This window comes from Salmo salar, unplaced genomic scaffold (assembly GCF_965601325.2).
Source record: "Salmo salar unplaced genomic scaffold, fSalSal1 ptg000588l, whole genome shotgun sequence".
NCBI classification, from domain to species: domain Eukaryota; kingdom Metazoa; phylum Chordata; class Actinopteri; order Salmoniformes; family Salmonidae; genus Salmo; species Salmo salar.
The window spans coordinates 913,638-934,336 of NW_027675428.1; the positions used below are offsets into that span (position 1 = coordinate 913,638).

The window sequence follows — 20,699 nt, forward strand, 5'->3', positions numbered from 1 at the left end:
TCGGGTGGCAGTGACCAATTGGGCTACTCCCTTCCAGGATCGTAGTGTGCCAGTGGTATGTCATCCCTAGACAGTGAATTTTATCGGAGTCAAAAAGGTCAAAAAGTGTTTCGGTTGTCCAGGCTGAGTACGGCGGGGCGAGGTCTCCCCCAGTGAAAAATTGTTTTGTGGGATGAAACGCTCCGCCAGACATCTGGGCACCCCAGGGATCTCCCGGCCCGGGGATAATTCCAGCGGCACCGCCCACCTCCCAAAGCACCATTTTACCTTAACTTCTCTAGGGCCAGTGGGACGATTTCGTAACAGCCAGTGGAATCCCGTGGCGCGTTATTCAAATACCTTAGAAATGCTATTACTTCCATTTCTCAAACATATGACTATTTTACACCATTTTAAGGACAAGACTCTCGTTAATCTAACCACACTGCCCGATTTCAAAAAGGCTTTACAACGAAAGCAAAACATTAAATTATGTCAGCAGAGTACCAAGCCAGAAATAATCAGACACCCATTTTTCAAGCTAGCATATAATGTCACATAAACCCAGACCACAGCTAAATGCAGCACTAACCTTTGATGATCTTCATCAGATGACAATCTTAGGACATTATGTTATACAATACATGCATGTTTTGTTCAATCAAGTTCATATTTATATCAAAAACCAGCTTTTTACATTAGCATGTGACGTTCAGAACTAGCATACCCCCCCGCAAACTTCCGGTGAATTTACTAAATTACTCACAATAAACGTTCACAAAAAACATAACAATTATTTTAAGAATTATAGATACAGAACTCCTCTATGCACTCGCTATGTCCGATTTTAAAATAGCTTTTCGGTGAAAGCACATTTTGCAATATTCTCAGTAGATAGCCCGGCATCACAGGGCTAGCTATTTAGACACCCAGCAAGTTTAGCACTCACCAAAGTCAGATTTACTATAAGAAAAATGTTATTACCTTTGCTGTTCTTCGTCAGAATGCACTCCCAGGACTTCTACTTCAATAACAAATGTTGGTTTGGTCCCAAATAATCCATTGTTATATCCAAATAGCGGCGTTTTGTTTGTGCGTTCAAGACACTATCCGAAAGGGTAAAGAAGGGTGACGCGCCCGACGCGTTTCGTGACAAGAAATTTCTAAATATTCCATTACCGTACTTCGAAGCATGTCAACTGCTGTTTAAAATCAATTTTTATGCCATTTTTCTCGTAAAAAAAGCGATAATATTACAACCGGGAATCTGTGTTTTAATACAAAGAGAGAGAAAATAAAAACATGGGGTCGCCTCGTGCACGCGCCTCAGTCTCATTGTCCTCTGATAGACCACTTACCAAAGGCGCTAATGTTTTTCAGCCAGGGGCTGGAATTACATCATTCAGCTTTTTCCCGGGTTCTGAGAGCCTATGGGAGCCGTAGGAAGTGTCATGTTACAGCAAGGATCCTCAGTTTTCAATAAAGAGAGTCAAGAAGAACAAGAACTTGTCAGACAGGCCACTTCCTGTAAGGAATCTTCTCAGGTTTTTGCCTGCCATAATAGTTCTGTTATACTCAGACACCATTCAAACAGTTTTAGAAACTTTAGGGTGTTTTCTATCCAAAGCCAATAATTATATGCATATTCTAGTTTCTGGGCAGTAGTAATAACCAGATTAAATCGGGTACGTTTTTTTATCCGGCCGTGTAAATACTGCCCCCTAGCCCTAAAAGGTTAACTTAAAAGAACTCTACCCACACGAAGTAAACACGCGCTACTGGACATACTACCAATCAAATTCTAAACTGGGGTAGGTAGTCGTCCAGCGCGGTACGTGAGCCCTCATTTGGCGGGGTTGAGATTGTTGGCCTGTCGGTCTGCACAATGGGTTAGGGTTAGGTTGTAGTTTGGTGGAGCACACAAAGAGACACACACGCACTCGGGAAGGCAGGAGAGAGAAGCTATGAGCAGCAGACTAAGACGTGATTGTGGGTTATGTTCCAAGCTGAAAATCGTGCAGATAGACCGACATTTCAAGTCTGTCCATGCACTTAAGCCTGCTACTATTAAATGGAAGCGTGCCATGCAATCTTGCCGGCTTTCAACTGAGAGACATCAGCCCGAATCATGGCAGTGTATGCAGGCTAACAGCGGTGTTGCACCGCGGCTGGAGCCCTGTGAGAACCCTGTGTATTTGCAGTGTGTTGAAAGTGAGTTGTCCATGGATCAGCAGCTGTTGGACAAGAGTGAGCAGGCGGTGGCGACTGCGCCGGTGCAGTCAACCAGTCAGATCGGTGGTGAACCATACTCGGAACCGAGGGAGCAAGGCTGCGTGGTGGCGACTTCCACGGAGAGCGAGAGTGATGAAGGCGGCGGTGTGGAGTCCAGAATTGAAGGTTGGAGGAATGTAATTTTGACTGAATATGAACACTTTGCTATGGGTAAAAACCCTTCAGTTAAACGAATTGAGAATAGTCGCACCAGTCTATCCCGAATACGGCAATTCCTCCGCTATATGTCAGAGGGCAAGGCCGATGAAGGACTGTGTTCTCTGGATAACTACAGACGTGTGTCTGAGTGGTACGGTCAATGTGAAGACCGTTGTTTGGCACCATCCACATTAAAAATATACCGATCCGATGTTCGAAGTTTCTTGAATTATCTTATTCATTTCCGGCCAAAAGGTCTTTAGGCTAAAGCCAGTGGAATTCGAAAGGTGTTACTCTGCTTGGCAAAGATGGACAGGGATTCGCGGCAGAGCCAGGCAACACACAGGGCAAAATTCCGCAAACGGTGCAGGGACGAGGTGCTCAGCGCTGCGGAGTTAAGCCGGTTTGTTGAGCTAAGTAATCAAGCTATTCCTTCGGTTCTCAGTAGGCTGGAGGTCCGAGCCACCTGCGCTGATAGACGTAGGTTTGCGGCTCTCATGTCCAGCCGGTTGGCCATCTTTAATGGCACTCGACGATCCCCAGTCACCACCTTCAGTGAGAGGGAATTTACTGAAGTAACCCCGGAAAGTGGGGGTTATCAGATGTCTATTTCAAGCCACAAAACGAACTATAGCTTCGGTGAGTGCAGAGTTGTTCTATCTGAGCAGGAATACACTTGGCTTAAACTATTCCATCAGATCAGGCCTAATCTGAGTGGAATCACCTCAGACACAACACTCTTCTTTTTCACGTCCTGCGGTCAACCGTACGGCAATCTCTGTGAGTATGTGGGCCAGCTATTTGAAGAATTTGACATTGGAAGTAAAGTTACCTTCGGTACAATTCGACAAAGCGTTGCTACATTGAACTTTAATCAAGGCTCGGTTACAGACCGGGGAACTGTGGCTGACCATATGTGTCATTCTCTGGAAACGCAGGCACGGTACTACCGGTACCATAATTTGCCTCGTAACGCCAGCCGAGCGCGGACACTAATTGAGGGACAAATCAACCCATGATTCACTGATAAATAAAGAATTTTTATTTGAAACTCACCCATGTCTTTGTGTGTCATTTGGTCATGGTTGAGAATGTATGATAGAGGGCAGGCAGGTGGGCAGGCAGGGTAGAGAGAGTAAGCCCAGAGGAATGGAGATATGGAGCTCCCCTGGTAACCCAAAAATAAAACAGTGCAATTTCTGAGAAGTGAAACATAGCCGATATTCAGAGATTTTTGGACTTAGTCATTTTTCTGAGAATTTTTTTGAACTTCCATAAATCAGCCAGGCCGGCCCCCATTGAGTTGGGCCTGTAGTAGGGTGCTCTCAGGGTGGGTATGTAGGTCTGTATACCCTTTAAGTATTTAAAACAGTTTTTAAAATTTAGACCTGGTAACCCAAAATAAAACCAGGTGCACGTTTGGACTTAGTCTCTGGAGCAAAATGAAAAGTGGGCACTTTGTAACTTTTACGACCAATTTCTGAAATGTTCTAATAATGATTAAAAATACTTCCTGAGGGGCTAGAGTTCCCAAATGTTGGCTCATACCCTCTCTCGTGATGGGTAACAATTAGCCCCTGTTTATAAAATTTTGCATGCATAGGAAATAATTTTTTCGGTTCCGGGAACTCTTTTTCAAAAACTTAACTCGCTTTTCTATTATACATTTTGATGGAAAAACGGTTTAAATTATATGGAAATGTTCGTTTATGTGCCCTTTCGTGCAAAAAAAACCCCATCCGGATTGAAGTTGTACTTTTCGATTTATTCAAGTTTTTAGTTTTTTTTTGTGGTCCGGATTTTCATACGGGGGAAAAAATATACTGTGTGAGTAACACAGTGGAGATCGGTAGTTTCTGTATTCCCGTCTTTACACAGTCATGCCCGTGTGGGGCAGACAGGTACCGGCGCGAAATCAGAAACCTGGTTTTTGACAACAAGACTTCCATGGCCTAGAAGCTCAGGGATAGTGGCAAACTACTAGTCCGATATAATAAATGCGAAACGGACACTTCTGAGTAGTAGTGTGGTAGCATGGTAGTTCGGTCCATATCCCTTCGGCGACCGATTGATGGCTACTACTCAGACCGAATAGGGAGAGCTTTATGGACACTTTTGAGGGTTACAATCCCTCCGGCGCGCAATTGGTCCTAAGTATTGCTCCAATTTTCCCAGCTTGGTGGTGGGAGGATATTGAGCTCTGTCCTGGGCAGGTGCTCTATCCCAGCTATCACCTTGTGGGTTTGGGTCCTCCATGACCATGGTTCTTGTCCCAGCTTGCCACACGTTGCGTATCCATGGTTGTCCTCTGTTGTCGAGCCTGTTTTACATCTTCTGACCAATTTGCATTCTATTTCCACCTGGGAGGGCCCCTGTCGGCCGGCCTTTGGTCGGTGTTCAGACGGACGGTTCCTCCCGCCCCACGTGGAATTGCCTCTATCGGGGGAGCCCCTGTCGGAGACGGTTATCCCCGCCTTGATGACAAGCTTCAGCCGCGCTCCATTCGTGCGAGATCTAGCCGACCCGTCTGTCTCAGTGGCCCTACATTGGTGTTCTGGTTCGGGGAGTGGAGTACCCAGGTAGCGATGCCTGCGGATGACGTTCAACCATGCCGTACCGGCGCCAGAAACGCATGTATTTCTCAAACCCTGTCTTTTATCCACGTTGATGGCGTTCCGAATAAACCCTCCAGCTAAGACAAGATACCTGATTAAGCGGTGCCCCGGCACCTGTGGCTCCGGCCACGGGGAATTCAGGGCCTCCCGCTGGGCGCACGGTGGATTGACCTAGGGCCTCCTCCCCTCACGGGATAGGAGTGGTCCCTGGCTGTTCTCCGCTTAGTGTGCCCGGGTACAACCTCTATGTTGTGAGTGGCTACCTGGTTGATCCTGCCAGTAGCATATGCTTGTCTGCAAGATTAAGCCATGCAAGTCTAAGTACACACGGCCGGTACAGTGAAACTGCGAATGGCTCATTAACCTCTTATGGCTAGGGGGCATATTTTCACGGCTGGATAAAAAACGTACCCGATTTAATCTGGTTACTAATCCTACCCAGTAACTAGAATATGCATATACTTATTATATATGGATAGAAAACACCCTAAAGTTTCTAAAACTGTTTGAATGGTGTCTGTGAGTATAACAGAACTCAAATGGCAGGTCAAAACCTGAGAGATTCCTTTACAGGAAGTGGCCTGTCTGACCATTTCTGGAACTTCTTTGCCATCTCTATCTTTTACTAAGGATCTCTGCTCTAACGTGACACTTCCTACGTCGTCCATAGGTGCTCAGAGCCCGGGAAAAACCTGAATGTCGTCATCCCAGCCCCAGGCTGAAACACATTATCGCCTTTCTCAAGTGGCCGATCAAGGGACTCTGGGCTCAGGCGCGTGACCTGGCTGCCCCCGTCTTTGTGATTTTTTTCCTCTGTTTGCCGAAAAGGAGATTCCCGGTCGGAATATTATCGCTTTTCTACGAGAAAAATGGCATAAAAATTGATTTTAAACAGCGGTTGACATGCTTCGAAGTACGGTCATGGAATATTTAGAATTTTTTTGTCACGAATTGCGCCATGCGCACGACCCTTCTTTACCATTTCGGATAGTGTCTGGAACGCACGAACAAAACGCCGCTATTCGGATATAACGATGGATTATTTTGGACCAAACCAACATTTGTTAACCTCTATGGGCTAGGTGGGACGCTAGCGTGCCACCCGTGGTGCACTCCATCAACAGCAGGTGCATTTCAAGAGCGGCAAATTTGAATCCAAATAAATGTCAAAATTCAAATTTTTCAAAAATACAACTATTTTACACCATTTGAAAGATAAACATCTCCTTAATCTAACCACGTTTTACGATTTCAAAAAGGTTTTACGGCGAAAGCATAAATTTAGAGTATGTTAGGACAGTACATTTACAAGAGTTGTGTGTAATGTTTTGTCAAGTCAAAGACAGGGTCACCAAAACCATAAAACCAGCTAAAATGATGCACTAACCTTTTACAATCTCCATCAGATGACACTCCTAGGACATTATGTTAGACAATGCATGCATTTTTAGTTCTATCAAGTTCATATTTATATCCAAAAACAGCGTTTTACTATGGCATTGATGTTGAGGAAATCGTTTCCCTCCAATAACCGGCAGTCAAGTCAGCGTCACAAATTAAATAATTAAAATTAGAAAACATTGGTAAAATATTATATTGTCATTTAAAGAATTATAGATTTACATCTCTTGAACGCAATCAACTTGCCAGATTTAAAAATAACCTTACTGGGAAATCACACTTTGCAATAATCTGAGCACTGCGCCCAGAAAAATACGCGTTGCGATACAGACTAGACGTCATGTTGGGGAGATCTAAAATCGAAAATACTATGTAAATAATCCATTACCTTTGATTCTCTTCATCAGATGTCACTTCCAGGTATCACAGGTCCATAACGAATGTAGTTTTGTTCAAAAAAGCTCATCATTTATGTCCAAAAATCTCCGTCTTGTTAGCACATGATCTAAGCCAGCCGGACTTCTCGTCATGAACGAGGGGAAAAAATATATTTACGTTCGTTCAAACATGTCAAACGTTGTATAGCATAAATCATTAGGGCCTTTTTTAACCAGAACATGAATAATATTCAAGGTGGACGAATGCATACTCTTTTATAACGTATTGGAACGAGGGTACCCAACATGAACTCGCGCGCCAGGTGTCTAATGGGACATCATCGTTCCATGGCTCTTGTTCGGTCAGATCTCCCTCCAGAAGACTCAAAACACTTTGTAAAGGCTGGTGACATCTAGTGGAAGCAATAGGAAGTGCCAAAATATTCCTCAGCCCCTGTGTTTTTCAATGGGATAGGTTTAAAGTCAATACAACACATCAGGTATCCACTTCCTGTCAGAAAATGTCTCAGGGTTTTGCCTGCCAAATGAGTTCTGTTATACTCACAGACACCATTCAAACAGTTTTAGAAACTTTAGAGTGTTTTCTATCCATATATAATAAGTATATGCATATTCTAGTTACTGGGTAGGATTAGTAACCAGATTAAATTGGGTACATTTTTTTTATCCAGACGTGCAAATGCTGCCCCCTAGCCCTAACAGGTTAACACGCGAAAGGTCCTCGGTTTGAAACCGGGCGGAAACAGAGCTCTTTGACACGTGCAGTAGGTACTGTACTTTCAACAAAGAATTGTTATTTTCATGAATTCTGTATTTTGGAAATTCGAATACGTGCCATGAATATCTGTAAAATTCGATTAACTCCTCGCAGCTAATTGTAGCAGTAGTTTCTGTGGTCTAGTGGTTATCACGTTTTCTTCACACGCGAAAGGTCCCTGGTTCGAAACCGGGCGGAAACAACGCTCATTGACACATTCTGAAGTACCATAGTGGTAACAGAAAATTTCATGAATTCTTTATTTTGGAAATTCGAATACGTGCCATGAATATTTTTAAAATTCGGTTTACTCCTTGCAGAAAAATCAAGCAGCAGTTTCTGTAGTGTAGTGGTTATCACGTTCTCTTTACACGTGAAAGGTCCTCAGTTTGAAACTGGGAGGAAACAGTGCTCTTTGACACGTGCAGTAGGTACTGTACTATTAACAGAGAATAGTTATTTTCATAAATGCCTAATTTTGGAAATTTGAACACGTGCCATGAATATCTGTAAAATTCGGTTTACTTCTTGCAGGAAAATCAAGCAGCAGTTTCTGTAGTGTAGTTGTTATCGCGTTCGCTTTACACGCGAAAGGTCCTCGGTTCGAAACCGGGCGGGAACAGTGCTCTTTGACAAGTGCAGTAGGTACTGTACTTTCAACAAAGAATTGTTATTTTCATGAATTCTGTATTTTGGAAATTCGAATACGTGCCATGAATATTTTTAAAATTCGGTTTACTCCTTGCAGCTAATTGTAGCAGTAGTTTCTGTGGTGTAGTGGTTATCACGTTTGCTTCACACGCCCCTTTTTGGAGTTTCAGGAAGTGGAAGAGAAGCAGGTGTCTGAGTGCTTGAGAGAGAATATCTTTTTTTTTGGAGGTCTAGTTGACTTATAAGTTTGAAAGTTTGTGAGTGACTGTAGTGAAGTTTCTGTGAAACGTTTTTGCTATTGTCCCCCATCAGCGTGAGCTGTTTGGGGGATATTGCTTAAAATAACCGGACGGACAACATGGCTTCGACATCAAGAATACAAACGATGACGAGAAAGGACAACAGTGAAATCAGAATGTTAAACGAAGAACTGAAAAAAAGAACATATGAGAAGGAACTGACGGTGAACGTGGAAATAAGTGGAGAAGGGAAAATAACAACGATGGAATTGCTGAGAGGAATAAAGGAAGTTTGCGGAACAATACTGGGATGTCGAATGAAAGACGGGAATAAGTATGAAGTAACAATGTCTCATGTAAATGGAAAAGAAAGACTAATAGACGGGCTAAAGATAAAGAACTGTCAAATCATGGCTAAAGAACTAGGGAACGATGAGCTGGTGGTGTCCTTTTTGAACTTGCCCGCATACATTACGGATGAGGAGATAGAAGAGAAACTAAAAGGCTGGAAGGTGAAGGCGACCACGCCAATCAAGAGGAGGATGTGGCCAGGAACGGACATTGTAGATGGGACAAGATTTTGCAAGGTAAAGTTTACAGACAATGTGCAATCCTTGCCATATTCTACTAAATTTAACACTGTCGAGGGATTTGAATATTTTCGTGTAATCCACGACAATCAAGTGAAGGTATGTAGATTATGTATTCAGCCGGGGCACATACTTAAGGAATGTCCGGAATTCACATGCCACAAATGTAGTGAACAAGGGCATTATGCCAGAGAATGTCGGAACATAGGAAATGTGTGCAAAATGTGTGACAGACCTAAAGTTAGATGTAGCTGTAATAAGGGAGAAAATCACTTACTTTTGCAAACAATGGACCTCACGTCTGAGGAAGAGGGGAGTGTGCCTATGGAGAGGGAGGATGAGAGTGACATGGAGAGTGTGACTCCAGAGACAGTGGCAGATAAGCTTGAAGAGCCTGTAATGTCTCCTGGCAAAGCACGAGACGCCGTTTTAGTCTCTGCTGCTGACAAGGTGGAACAGCAGCACATGATGGGTGAAAGACATACACAGGTAGAGATGGTGCAAGGTGCTTCTCAGGTGCCTGAGCCAGCTTTAAGCCTGTGTAAAAATTACACCAAAGAGTGGGCTGGGTCCACTGAAGTCACGGGCACTGTTAAAGCGCACTTTTCAAAAGGCTTCCCCGCCGATCCCCCCAAAAATCCAAATAAAGAGACGGATGATGAAATAGATAGTGAGGATCTTCAGTTGTTTGTAAAAAATAAGAGGTCATTGTCGAAAACCAGGGAGATGATGGGTTTTGGAAAAAAGAAAAAGTAGGATTTTTAAGGACTTGTTTGGCTCTGATTATACTTCTGCACACATTCATAATGATTACAGTCGCATCCCTAAATGGTAACAGTTTGAGAAACATGAGCAAATTTGAGCAGGTATTAGTGTCTGTTAAGGCAGACATGTTGTGTTTTCAAGAGACCAATTGGACAGACTCCAAAATGCAGGAGATTAAGAGTAAATGGTCAGATTTAATTTTTTGTAGTCATGGAGGGGATAAAACATGTGGTGTGGCTATTTTGATAAAAAATGATGTGGTGCAAAATGTAAAAGAAATATATGCTGACAATGATGGCAGACTTATTGTAATTGAATTTGAAGTTCAAAATGTAGTTTTTCGTTTAATTAATGTTTATGCTTCAAACATTGAATCTGAAAGGAGAGAAATGTTTCACAAATTAAAAACACTGTGCTCAGAAAACTGTATACTGATAGGAGATTTTAATGTGAGGTGTAGTAGAATGGATGCCTCTAGTTGTGCTAAATTCAGATATGACTCTTCTAGAAATGCATTATGGAAACTTATGAATGAGGAGAATCTAGTAGATATATGGAGGGCTGAAAATCCAAACAGAAGAGTATTCTCTAGAAGGCAGGTGGTTCTAAAGGAATTAAAACAAAGCAGAATTGATTTATGTCTAGCAAAACAAGAATTGGTGCAGAATGTTAAGAAGGTGTCATATACCTTTACAGCATATAGTGATCATGCAGTAATGTCATTTCAAATGGGTTTTGGTGTGGAGAGGAGAGGGGGAGGTGTCTGGTGTTTAAATGCCAGTCTGTTAAAGGAGGAAGGATATAGAAATGAAATTGTTGAATGTATTAATGATGAAATGTCTAATGTACTGTTAAAAGAGAATGTGTGTTTATGGTGGGAGGAAGTGAAAGTAAAAGTAAAAAATAGGAGTATTAGGTACGCAAAAAATCATAACCGTTTAGATAAGCAGAAAGAAATAATGCTTAGGAATAGGATGTTGCATGAACTTGAAAAGGCTGATACGGATCCAGACTATGATGTTGTGAATTATTTGAAAATCCATGCAGAGCTGGGTCGTTATGAAAAAAATAAATGTTTGGGTGCTATTGTTAGGAGCAGGGCACAGTACGCTTTGGAGGGAGAGAAATGTACATCCTTTTTTTTGGGTCTGGAAAAAAGAAAACAAACTAAGAGTTACATTGTAGAGTTGGAAGATGAAAGAGGTGTAAAGGTAAACGATTTTGTTGGGATCTTAGAGACAGTTGAAACCTTTTACAGAAATCTTTACAAAAAGAATGATGTAGATAAAGTGTGTGTTGTAAAAGTGTTGGATACAATTAGTGCCAAAGTATCGCAGGCAGATAGAATGATGTGTGATGAAGAGATTTCGATTATGGAAATCAAGGAAGCAATTGTTAGCACGCAAGGTAATAAAAGTCCGGGTTTGGATGGTTTAACAAATGAGTTCTATAAAGTCTTTGTAGATATTTTGGCACCCATTTTAGTGAGGGTGTTTCATTATATGGAAGAGAATAAGGAAATCCCTGAGTCTATGTCAACTGGAATGTTAACGATCTTATTCAAAAATAGGGGCAGTAGATTAAAGTTAGAAAATTATAGGCCTATTAGCCTTCTAAATTCGGATTATAAGATACTGACTAAAGTGTTAGCGAATAGGATGAAAAAGGTGATTGGGAGTATTATTGAATCAACACAAGCCTACGGCATACCTGGAAGAGATATTGCAGATGTAATTTGTACAATTAGGGATGTTGTTAATCAAATGAAAAATGAAGGTGGTATAGTTTTAAGTTTGGACTTTAACAAAGCTTTCGATAGAGTGGAGCACAGCTTTTTATTACAGACTTTGGAGAGGTTTGGGTTTGGGCCAAAGTTTGTATCTTGGATCAACCTGTTGTATAGTGGGGCTAAAAGTTGTGTTAAATGTAACGGAGTGTTAACAGATACTTTCCCTGTGGAGAGGTCAGTAAGGCAGGGCTGTCCTTTGTCAGCTCTGCTGTACAGTGTTTCTACAGAACCGTTAGCTACATTGATAAATAGTAATAAAGAAGTAAGGGGTGTTGGAATCCCAGGTGGTGGTGTCAGTGTTGTACATCAGTACGCTGATGACACTACTTGTACTGTGAAGGATATAGAAAGTATTGGAAGCATTATGGGGATCATAGATATATATGGCAAGGCATCGGGTGCTAAAGTTAATATAGAGAAGACTGAAATAATGTTTGTTGGGGATATCAATGTAAACGGCTGTGAGATTCCATTCAAGAGCGCAAAGGATTTTATTAAAGTGCTGGGAGTAAACATTGGTGTAAAGGAGAAAGAGGCAAAAGATATAACTTGGACTGGGATCCTTAATAAAGTCAAGCTAACGTTGAATTTCTGGAAAAATAGAAAACTAAAGTTACAAGGGAAAGTAATTGTTGCAAATGCTTTGGTATTATCCAAATTTGTGTATGTTTTGGGAGTCCTGGACATGCCGGAGTGGGTCCTAAATGAATTGAATAATGTGGTGTCAAATTTTATATGGGATGGTAAAGGAGTGAGAATATCTCAGAAAACATTGATTGCTGACTATGTGGATGGAGGTTTAAAACTTGTAGATTTAGGTGTCAAAAGAAAAGCTATTAGGATAAAAACAGTAAAGAAATATTTGTATGACAGTGAAGATTATGGCTGGAAACACTTCTTTAGAGTCTACTTAGAGGAGAGTGGTGGTTGTGAGGATAATGGTTTATTGATGGGGCTTAAAAGGGCAATGTTTGAAAAGGTACCAGATTTTTATAAAGAGGTGCTAAATGCATGGGCAGAGTTGTTGCCTAATGTATATTATGAATGTGGACATATTGACCTGATTATGAATCAACCTATATTTCTGAATGAGAAAATCAAGAACAAAGAAAAAGTTTTGTATAATAAAGTATTTATGAGTGCAGGTCTACGGCAAATAAAAGATTATACATATGAGGTAATTCCAGGGTTTTTACCTGGGGAAGCTATTTTTGACATAATCAATGAATGGGATGAAGAGGTGGGAAGGGGAACAGTGAATAATATGTATGACAAGATAAAGAATAGTATACCAAGAGCATGGGTTGATTTAATAAATAGTGAAGTTGAAAGAGAAGATTTATTTGTATTTCCTAATTTGTTCATTGGTAGCAGTAAGAAGAAAGTACATTTATCTAGTATACCAGTGAAAAGATTGTATAGAATAATGGTAGGAAAAGTGTGTAGAAGGCCGGCTGCTGAGAAATTTTGGAAAGTAGTTTTTCCGGAATTGGATGAAAAAAAGATATGGGGAAATTTAAATGTAAAATATAATAGTAAGGAGTGTGAAAATAATGATTTCAAACTAAGACATAATAGAATATTTACAAAGGTGGTGCTAAAGAAAATTAATTGTGAGATAGAAAGGGAATGCGACGTATGTGGACGTTTCCCGGAAACTCTTATGCATTTGTTTATAGAATGTGAGGATTTAAAATATTTTTTTTGTAAAGTTAAGGAAATGTTATGTAGAAACTGGGGGGGAGATTTCGTGAAAAAGTATGCGTGGGAGGAACTTTTGTTATTTGGAGTGTCTGGTAAATGTGAGGGTGCTAATGTGTGTTTGTTGAATATGGTTTTGAGTTTTGTGAGGTATGCTATTTTTTGTAGGAGGAATTATGTTTCTTTTGACAGAAAGAGGGTTCAGGTGTGGAGTATCTTTATAGCACTGTTCAGTAAACACATAGATATGTTGTTTAATTATGGGATGGAACATTTTGATGAGTCTTTTGTTGAAGGGAGTGGGTTAATTTCACGAGAGGAGAGTGGAGGTATCACTTATAATTTTTGAAAGCACTGTTTTGATATTTTCTTTGTTGATAATTTGATAGGGGGTGAATTGTTCACCTGCCTCTGTTAGTCTAGTGTCTTCTGTATTGTTCTCTGTGGATTGTACTGTAAACAGTAGATTGTACTGTAAATATTGTAAACAAACATTTTTGATAATAAAAAAAAAAAATAAAAAAAAAAAAAAAAAAAAAAAAAAATCGCATTCGCTTTACACGTGAAAGGTCCTCGGTTCGAAACCGGGCGGAAACAGTGCTCTTTGACAAGTGCAGTAGGTACTGTACTTTCAACAAAGAATTGTTATTTTCATGAATTCTCTATTTTGGAAATTCGAATACGTGCCATGAATATTTTTAAAATTCAGTTTACTCCTTGCAGCTAATTGTAGCAGTAGTTTCTGTGGTGTAGTGGTTATCACGTTTGCTTCACACGCGAAAGGTCCCTGGTTCGAAACCGGGCGGAAACAACACTCATTGACACATTCTGAAGTACCATAGTGGTAACAGAAAATTTCATGAATTCTTTATTTTGGAAATTCGAATACGTGCCATGAATATTTTTAACATTCGGTTTACTCCTTGCAGAAAAATCAAGCAGCAGTTTCTGTAGTGTAGTGGTTATCGCGTTTGCTTTACTCGCGAAAGGTCCTCGGTTCGAAACCGGGCGGAAACAGTGCTCTTTGACAAGTGCAGTAGGTACTGTACTTTCAACAAAGAATTGTTATTTTCATGAATTCTGTATTTTGGAAATTCGAATACGTGCCATGAATATTTTTAAAATTCGGTTTATTCCTTGCAGCTAATTGTAGCAGTAGTTTCTGTGGTGTAGTGGTTATCACGTTTGCTTCACACGCGAAAGGTCCCTGGTTCGAAACCGGGCGGAAACAACACTCATTGACACATTCTGAAGTACCATAGTGGTAACAGAAAATTTCATGAATTCTTTATTTTGGAAATTCGAATACGTGCCATGAATATTTTTAAAATTCGGTTTACTTCTTGCAGGAAAATCAAGCAGAAGTTTCTGTAGTGTAGTGGTTATCACGTTCGCTTTACACGCGAAAGGTCCTCGGGCGGAAACAGTGCTCTTTGACACCTGCAGTAGGTACAGTACTTTTAAAAGAGAATAGTTATTTTCATAAATGCCTAAATTTGGAAATTTCAACACGTGCCATGAATATCTGTAAAATTCGGTTTACTCCTTGCAGCTAAATGTAGCAGCAGTTTCTGTAGTGTAGTGGTTATCACGTTAGCTTTACACGTGAAAGGTCCTCAGTTTGAAACCAGGAGGAAACACTGCTCTTTGACATGTGCAGTAGGTACTGTACTATTAACAGAGAATAGTTATTTTCATAAATGCCTACTTTTGGAAATTCGAATACGTGCCCTGAATATCTGTAAAATTCGGTTTACTTCTTGCAGGAAAATCAAGCAGAAGTTTCTGTAGTGTAGTGGTTATCACGTTCGCTTTACAAGCGGAAGGTCCTCGGTTCGAAACCGGGCGGAAACAGTGCTCTTTGACACCTGCAGTAGGTACAATACTTTTAAAAGAGAATAGTTATTTTCATAAATGCCTAAATTTGGAAATTTCAACACGTGCCATGAATATCTGTAAAATTCGGTTTACTCCTTGCAGCTGAATGTAGCAGCAGTGTCTGTAGTGTAGTGGTTATCACGTTCGCTTTACACGTGAAAGGTCCTCAGTTTGAAACCGGGAGGAAACAGTGCTCTTTGACATGTGCAGTAGGTACTGTACTATTAACAGAGAATAGTTATTTTCATAAATGCCTAATTTTGGAAATTTGAACACGTGCCATGAATATCTGTAAAATTCGGTTTACTCCTTGCAGATAATTGTTGAAGCAGTTTCTGTAGTGTAGCGGTTATCACGTTTGCTTAACACGCGAAAGGTCCTCGGTTTGAAACCGGGCGGAAACAGAGCTCTTTGACACGTGCAGTAGGTACTGTACTTTCAACAAAGAATTGTTATTTTCATGAATTCTGTATTTTGGAAATTCCAATACGTGCCATGAATATTTTTAAAATTCGGTTTACTCCTTGCAGCTAATTGTAGCAGTAGTTTCTGTGGTGTAGTGGTTATCACGTTTGCTTCACACGCGAAAGGTCCCTGGTTCGAAACAGGGCGGAAACAACACTCATTGACACATTCTGAAGTACCATAGTGGTAACAGAAAATTTCATGAATTCTTTATTTTGGAAATTCGAATACTTGCCATGAATATTTTTAAAATTCGGTTTACTCCTTGCAGGAAAATCAAGCAGCAGTTTCTGTAGTGTAGTGGCTATCGCGTTCGCTTTACACGCAAAAGGTCCTCGGTTCCAAACCCTGGCGGAAACAGTGCTCTTTGACACGTGCAGTAGGTACTCTACTATTAACAGAGAATAGTTATTTTCATAAATGCCTAATTTTGGAAATTTGAACACGTGCCATGAATATCTGTAAAATTCGGTTTACTCCTTGCAGATAATTGTTGCAGAAGTTTCTGTAGTGTAGTGGTTATCACGTTCGCTTAACACGCGAAAGGTCCTCGGTTCAAAACCGGGCGGAAACAGAGCTCTTTGACACATGCAGTAGGTCCTGTACTTTCAACAAAGAATTGTTATTTTCATGAATTCTGTATTTTGGAAATTCGAATACGTGCCATGAATATCTGTAAAATTTTGTTTACTCCTCGCTGCGAAATGTAGCAGCAGTTTCTGTAGTGTAGTGGTTATCACGTTTGCTTCACACGCGAAAGATCCCTGGTTCGAAACCGGGCGGAAACAACGCTCATTGACATGTTCTGATTTACCGTAGTGGTAACAGAAAATTTCATGAATTCTTTATTTTGGAAATTCGAATACGTGCCCTGAATATCTGTAAAATTCGGTTTACTTCTTGCAGGAAAATCAAGCAGTAGTTTCTGTGGTCTAGTGGTTATCACGTTTGCTTCACACGCCCCTTTTTGGAGTTTCAGGAAGTGGAAGAGAAGCAGGTGTCTGAGTGCTTGAGAGAGAATATCGTTTTTTTTGGAGGTCTAGTTGACTTATAAGTTTGAAAGTTTGTGAGTGACTGTAGTGAAGTTTCTGTGAAACGTTTTTGCTATTGTCCCCCATCAGCGTGAGCTGTTTGGGGGATATTGCTTAAAATAACCGGACGGACAACATGGCTTCGACATCAAGAATACAAACGACGACGAGAAAGGACAACAGTGAAATCAGAATGTTAAACGAAGAACTGAAAAAAAGAACATATGAGAAGGAACTGACGGTGAACGTGGAAATAAGTGGAGAAGGGAAAATAACAACGATGGAATTGCTGAGAGGAATAAAGGAAGTTTGCGGAACAATACTGGGATGTCGAATGAAAGACGGGAATAAGTATGAAGTAACAATGTCTCATGTAAATGGAAAAGAAAGACTAATAGACGGGCTAAAGATAAAGAACTGTCAAATCATGGCTAAAGAACTAGGGAACGATGAGCTGGTGGTGTCCTTTTTGAACTTGCCCGCATACATTACGGATGAGGAGATAGAAGAGAAACTAAAAGGCTGGAAGGTGAAGGCGACCACGCCAATCAAGAGGAGGATGTGGCCAGGAACGGACATTGTAGATGGGACAAGATTTTGCAAGGTAAAGTTTACAGACAATGTGCAATCCTTGCCATATTCTACAAAATTTAACACTGTCGAGGGATTTGAATATTTTCGTGTAATCCACGACAATCAAGTGAAGGTATGTAGATTATGTATTCAGCCGGGGCACATACTTAAGGAATGTCCGGAATTCACATGCCACAAATGTAGTGAACAAGGGCATTATGCCAGAGAATGTCGGAACATAGGAAATGTGTGCAAAATGTGTGACAGACCTAAAGTTAGATGTAGCTGTAATAAGGGAGAAAATCACTTACTTTTGCAAACAATGGACCTCACGTCTGAGGAAGAGGGGAGTGTGCCTATGGAGAGGGAGGATGAGAGTGACATGGAGAGTGTGACTCCAGAGACAGTGGCAGATAAGCTTGAAGAGCCTGTAATGTCTCCTGGCAAAGCACGAGACGCCGTTTTAGTCTCTGCTGCTGACAAGGTGGAACAGCAGCACATGATGGGTGAAAGACATACACAGGTAGAGATGGTGCAAGGTGCTTCTCAGGTGCCTGAGCCAGCTTTAAGCCTGTGTAAAAATTACACCAAAGAGTGGGCTGGGTCCACTGAAGTCACGGGCACTGTTAAAGCGCACTTTTCAAAAGGCTTCCCCGCCGCTCCCCCCAAAAATCCAAATAAAGAGACGGATGATGAAATAGATAGTGAGGATCTTCAGTTGTTTGTAAAAAATAAGAGGTCATTGTCGAAAACCAGGGAGATGATGGGTTTTGGAAAAAAGAAAAAGTAGGATTTTTAAGGACTTGTTTGGCTCTGATTATACTTCTGCACACATTCATAATGATTACAGTCGCATCCCTAAATGGTAACAGTTTGAGAAACATGAGCAAATTTGAGCAGGTATTAGTGTCTGTTAAGGCAGACATGTTGTGTTTTCAAGAGACCAATTGGACAGACTCCAAAATGCAGGAGATTAAGAGTAAATGGTCAGATTTAATTTTTTGTAGTCATGGAGGGGATAAAACATGTGGTGTGGCTATTTTGATAAAAAATGATGTGGTGCAAAATGTAAAAGAAATATATGCTGACAATGATGGCAGACTTATTGTAATTGAATTTGAAGTTCAAAATGTAGTTTTTCGTTTAATTAATGTTTATGCTTCAAACATTGAATCTGAAAGGAGAGAAATGTTTCACAAATTAAAAACACTGTGCTCAGAAAACTGTATACTGATAGGAGATTTTAATGTGAGGTGTAGTAGAATGGATGCCTCTAGTTGTGCTAAATTCAGATATGACTCTTCTAGAAATGCATTATGGAAACTTATGAATGAGGAGAATCTAGTAGATATATGGAGGGCTGAAAATCCAAACAGAAGAGTATTCTCTAGAAGGCAGGTGGTTCTAAAGGAATTAAAACAAAGCAGAATTGATTTATGTCTAGCAAAACAAGAATTGGTGCAGAATGTTAAGAAGGTGTCATATACCTTTACAGCATATAGTGATCATGCAGTAATGTCATTTCAAATGGGTTTTGGTGTGGAGAGGAGAGGGGGAGGTGTCTGGTGTTTAAATGCCAGTCTGTTAAAGGAGGAAGGATATAGAAATGAAATTGTTGAATGTATTAATGATGAAATGTCTAATGTACTGTTAAAAGAGAATGTGTGTTTATGGTGGGAGGAAGTGAAAGTAAAAGTAAAAAATAGGAGTATTAGGTACGCAAAAAATCATAACCGTTTAGATAAGCAGAAAGAAATAATGCTTAGGAATAGGATGTTGCATGAACTTGAAAAGGCTGATACGGATCCAGACTATGATGTTGTGAATTATTTGAAAATCCATGCAGAGCTGGGTCGTTATGAAAAAAATAAATGTTTGGGTGCTATTGTTAGGAGCAGGGCACAGTACGCTTTGGAGGGAGAGAAATGTACATCCTTTTTTTGGGGTCTGGAAAAAAGAAAACAAACTAAGAGTTACATTGTAGAGTTGGAAGATGAAAGAGGTGTAAAGGTAAACGATTTTGTTGGGATCTTAGAGACAGTTGAAACCTTTTACAGAAATCTTTACAAAAAGAATGATGTAGATAAAGTGTGTGTTGTAAAAGTGTTGGATACAATTAGTGCCAAAGTATCGCAGGCAGATAGAATGATGTGTGATGAAGAGATTTCGATTATGGAAATCAAGGAAGCAATTGTTAGCACGCAAGGTAATAAAAGTCCGGGTTTGGATGGTTTAACAAATGAGTTCTATAAAGTCTTTGTAGATATTTTGGCACCCATTTTAGTGAGGGTGTTTCATTATATGGAAGAGAATAAGGAAATCCCTGAGTCTATGTCAACTGGAATGTTAACGATCTTATTCAAAAATAGGGGCAGTAGATTAAAGTTAGAAAATTATAGGCCTATTAGCCTTCTAAATTCGGATTATAAGATACTGACTAAAGTGTTAGCGAATAGGATGAAAAAGGTGATTGGGAGTATTATTGAATCAACACAAGCCTACGGCATACCTGGAAGAGATATTGCAGATGTCATTTGTACAATTAGGGATGTTGTTAATCAAATGAAAAATGAAGGTGGTATAGTTTTAAGTTTGGACTTTAACAAAGCTTTCGATAGAGTGGAGCACAGCTTTTTATTACAGACTTTGGAGAGGTTTGGGTTTGGGCCAAAGTTTGTATCTTGGATCAACCTGTTGTATAGTGGGGCTAAAAGTTGTGTTAAATGTAACGGAGTGTTAACAGATACTTTCCCTGTGGAGAGGTCAGTAAGGCAGGGCTGTCCTTTGTCAGCTCTGCTGTACAGTGTTTCTACAGAACCGTTAGCTACATTGATAAATAGTAATAAAGAAGTAAGGGGTGTTGGAATCCCAGGTGGTGGTGTCAGTGTTGTACATCAGTACGCTGATGACACTACTTGTACTGTGAAGGATATAGAAAGTATTGGAAGCATTATGGGGATCATAGATATATATGGCAAGGCATCGGGTGCTAAAGTTAATGTAGAGAAGACTGAAATAATGTTTGTTGGGGATATCAATGTAAACGGGTGTGAGATTCCATTCAAGAGCGCAAAGGATTTTATTAAAGTGCTGGGAGTAAACATTGGTGTAAAGGAGAAAGAGGCAAAACATATAACTTGGACTGGGATCCTTAATAAAGTCAAGCTAACGTTGAATTTCTGGAAAAATAGAAAACTAAAGTTACAAGGGAAAGTAATTGTTGCAAATGCTTTGGTATTATCCAAATTTGTGTATGTTTTGGGAGTCCTGGACATGCCGGAGTGGGTCCTAAATGAATTGAATAATGTGGTGTCAAATTTAATATGGGATGGTAAAGGAGTGAGAATATCTCAGAAAACATTGATTGCTGACTATGTGGATGGAGGTTTAAAACTTGTAGATTTAGGTGTCAAAAGAAAAGCTATTAGGATAAAAAC

At 40.3% G+C, this 20,699-nt stretch overlaps 6 non-coding genes across 6 annotated transcripts; all 6 read left to right on the forward strand.

The window, feature by feature from the left end:
* Positions 1 to 8,129: 8,129 nt before the first annotated feature.
* On the forward strand, positions 8,130 to 8,202 carry trnav-uac (transfer RNA valine (anticodon UAC)). The gene has a single exon. It is a non-coding gene; the product is annotated as a tRNA-Val (tRNA).
* A 5,851-nt stretch (positions 8,203 to 14,053) lies between these two features.
* On the forward strand, positions 14,054 to 14,126 carry trnav-cac (transfer RNA valine (anticodon CAC)). The gene has a single exon. It is a non-coding gene; the product is annotated as a tRNA-Val (tRNA).
* A 347-nt stretch (positions 14,127 to 14,473) lies between these two features.
* On the forward strand, positions 14,474 to 14,546 carry trnav-cac (transfer RNA valine (anticodon CAC)). The gene has a single exon. It is a non-coding gene; the product is annotated as a tRNA-Val (tRNA).
* A 550-nt stretch (positions 14,547 to 15,096) lies between these two features.
* Positions 15,097 to 15,169, forward strand: trnav-uac (transfer RNA valine (anticodon UAC)). The gene has a single exon. It is a non-coding gene; the product is annotated as a tRNA-Val (tRNA).
* Positions 15,170 to 16,159: 990 nt separating this feature from the next.
* Positions 16,160 to 16,232, forward strand: trnav-aac (transfer RNA valine (anticodon AAC)). Its single transcript has one exon. It is a non-coding gene; the product is annotated as a tRNA-Val (tRNA).
* Positions 16,233 to 16,373: 141 nt separating this feature from the next.
* trnav-cac (transfer RNA valine (anticodon CAC)) lies at positions 16,374 to 16,446 on the forward strand. The gene has a single exon. It is a non-coding gene; the product is annotated as a tRNA-Val (tRNA).
* The last annotated feature ends 4,253 nt before the right edge of the window (positions 16,447 to 20,699 follow it).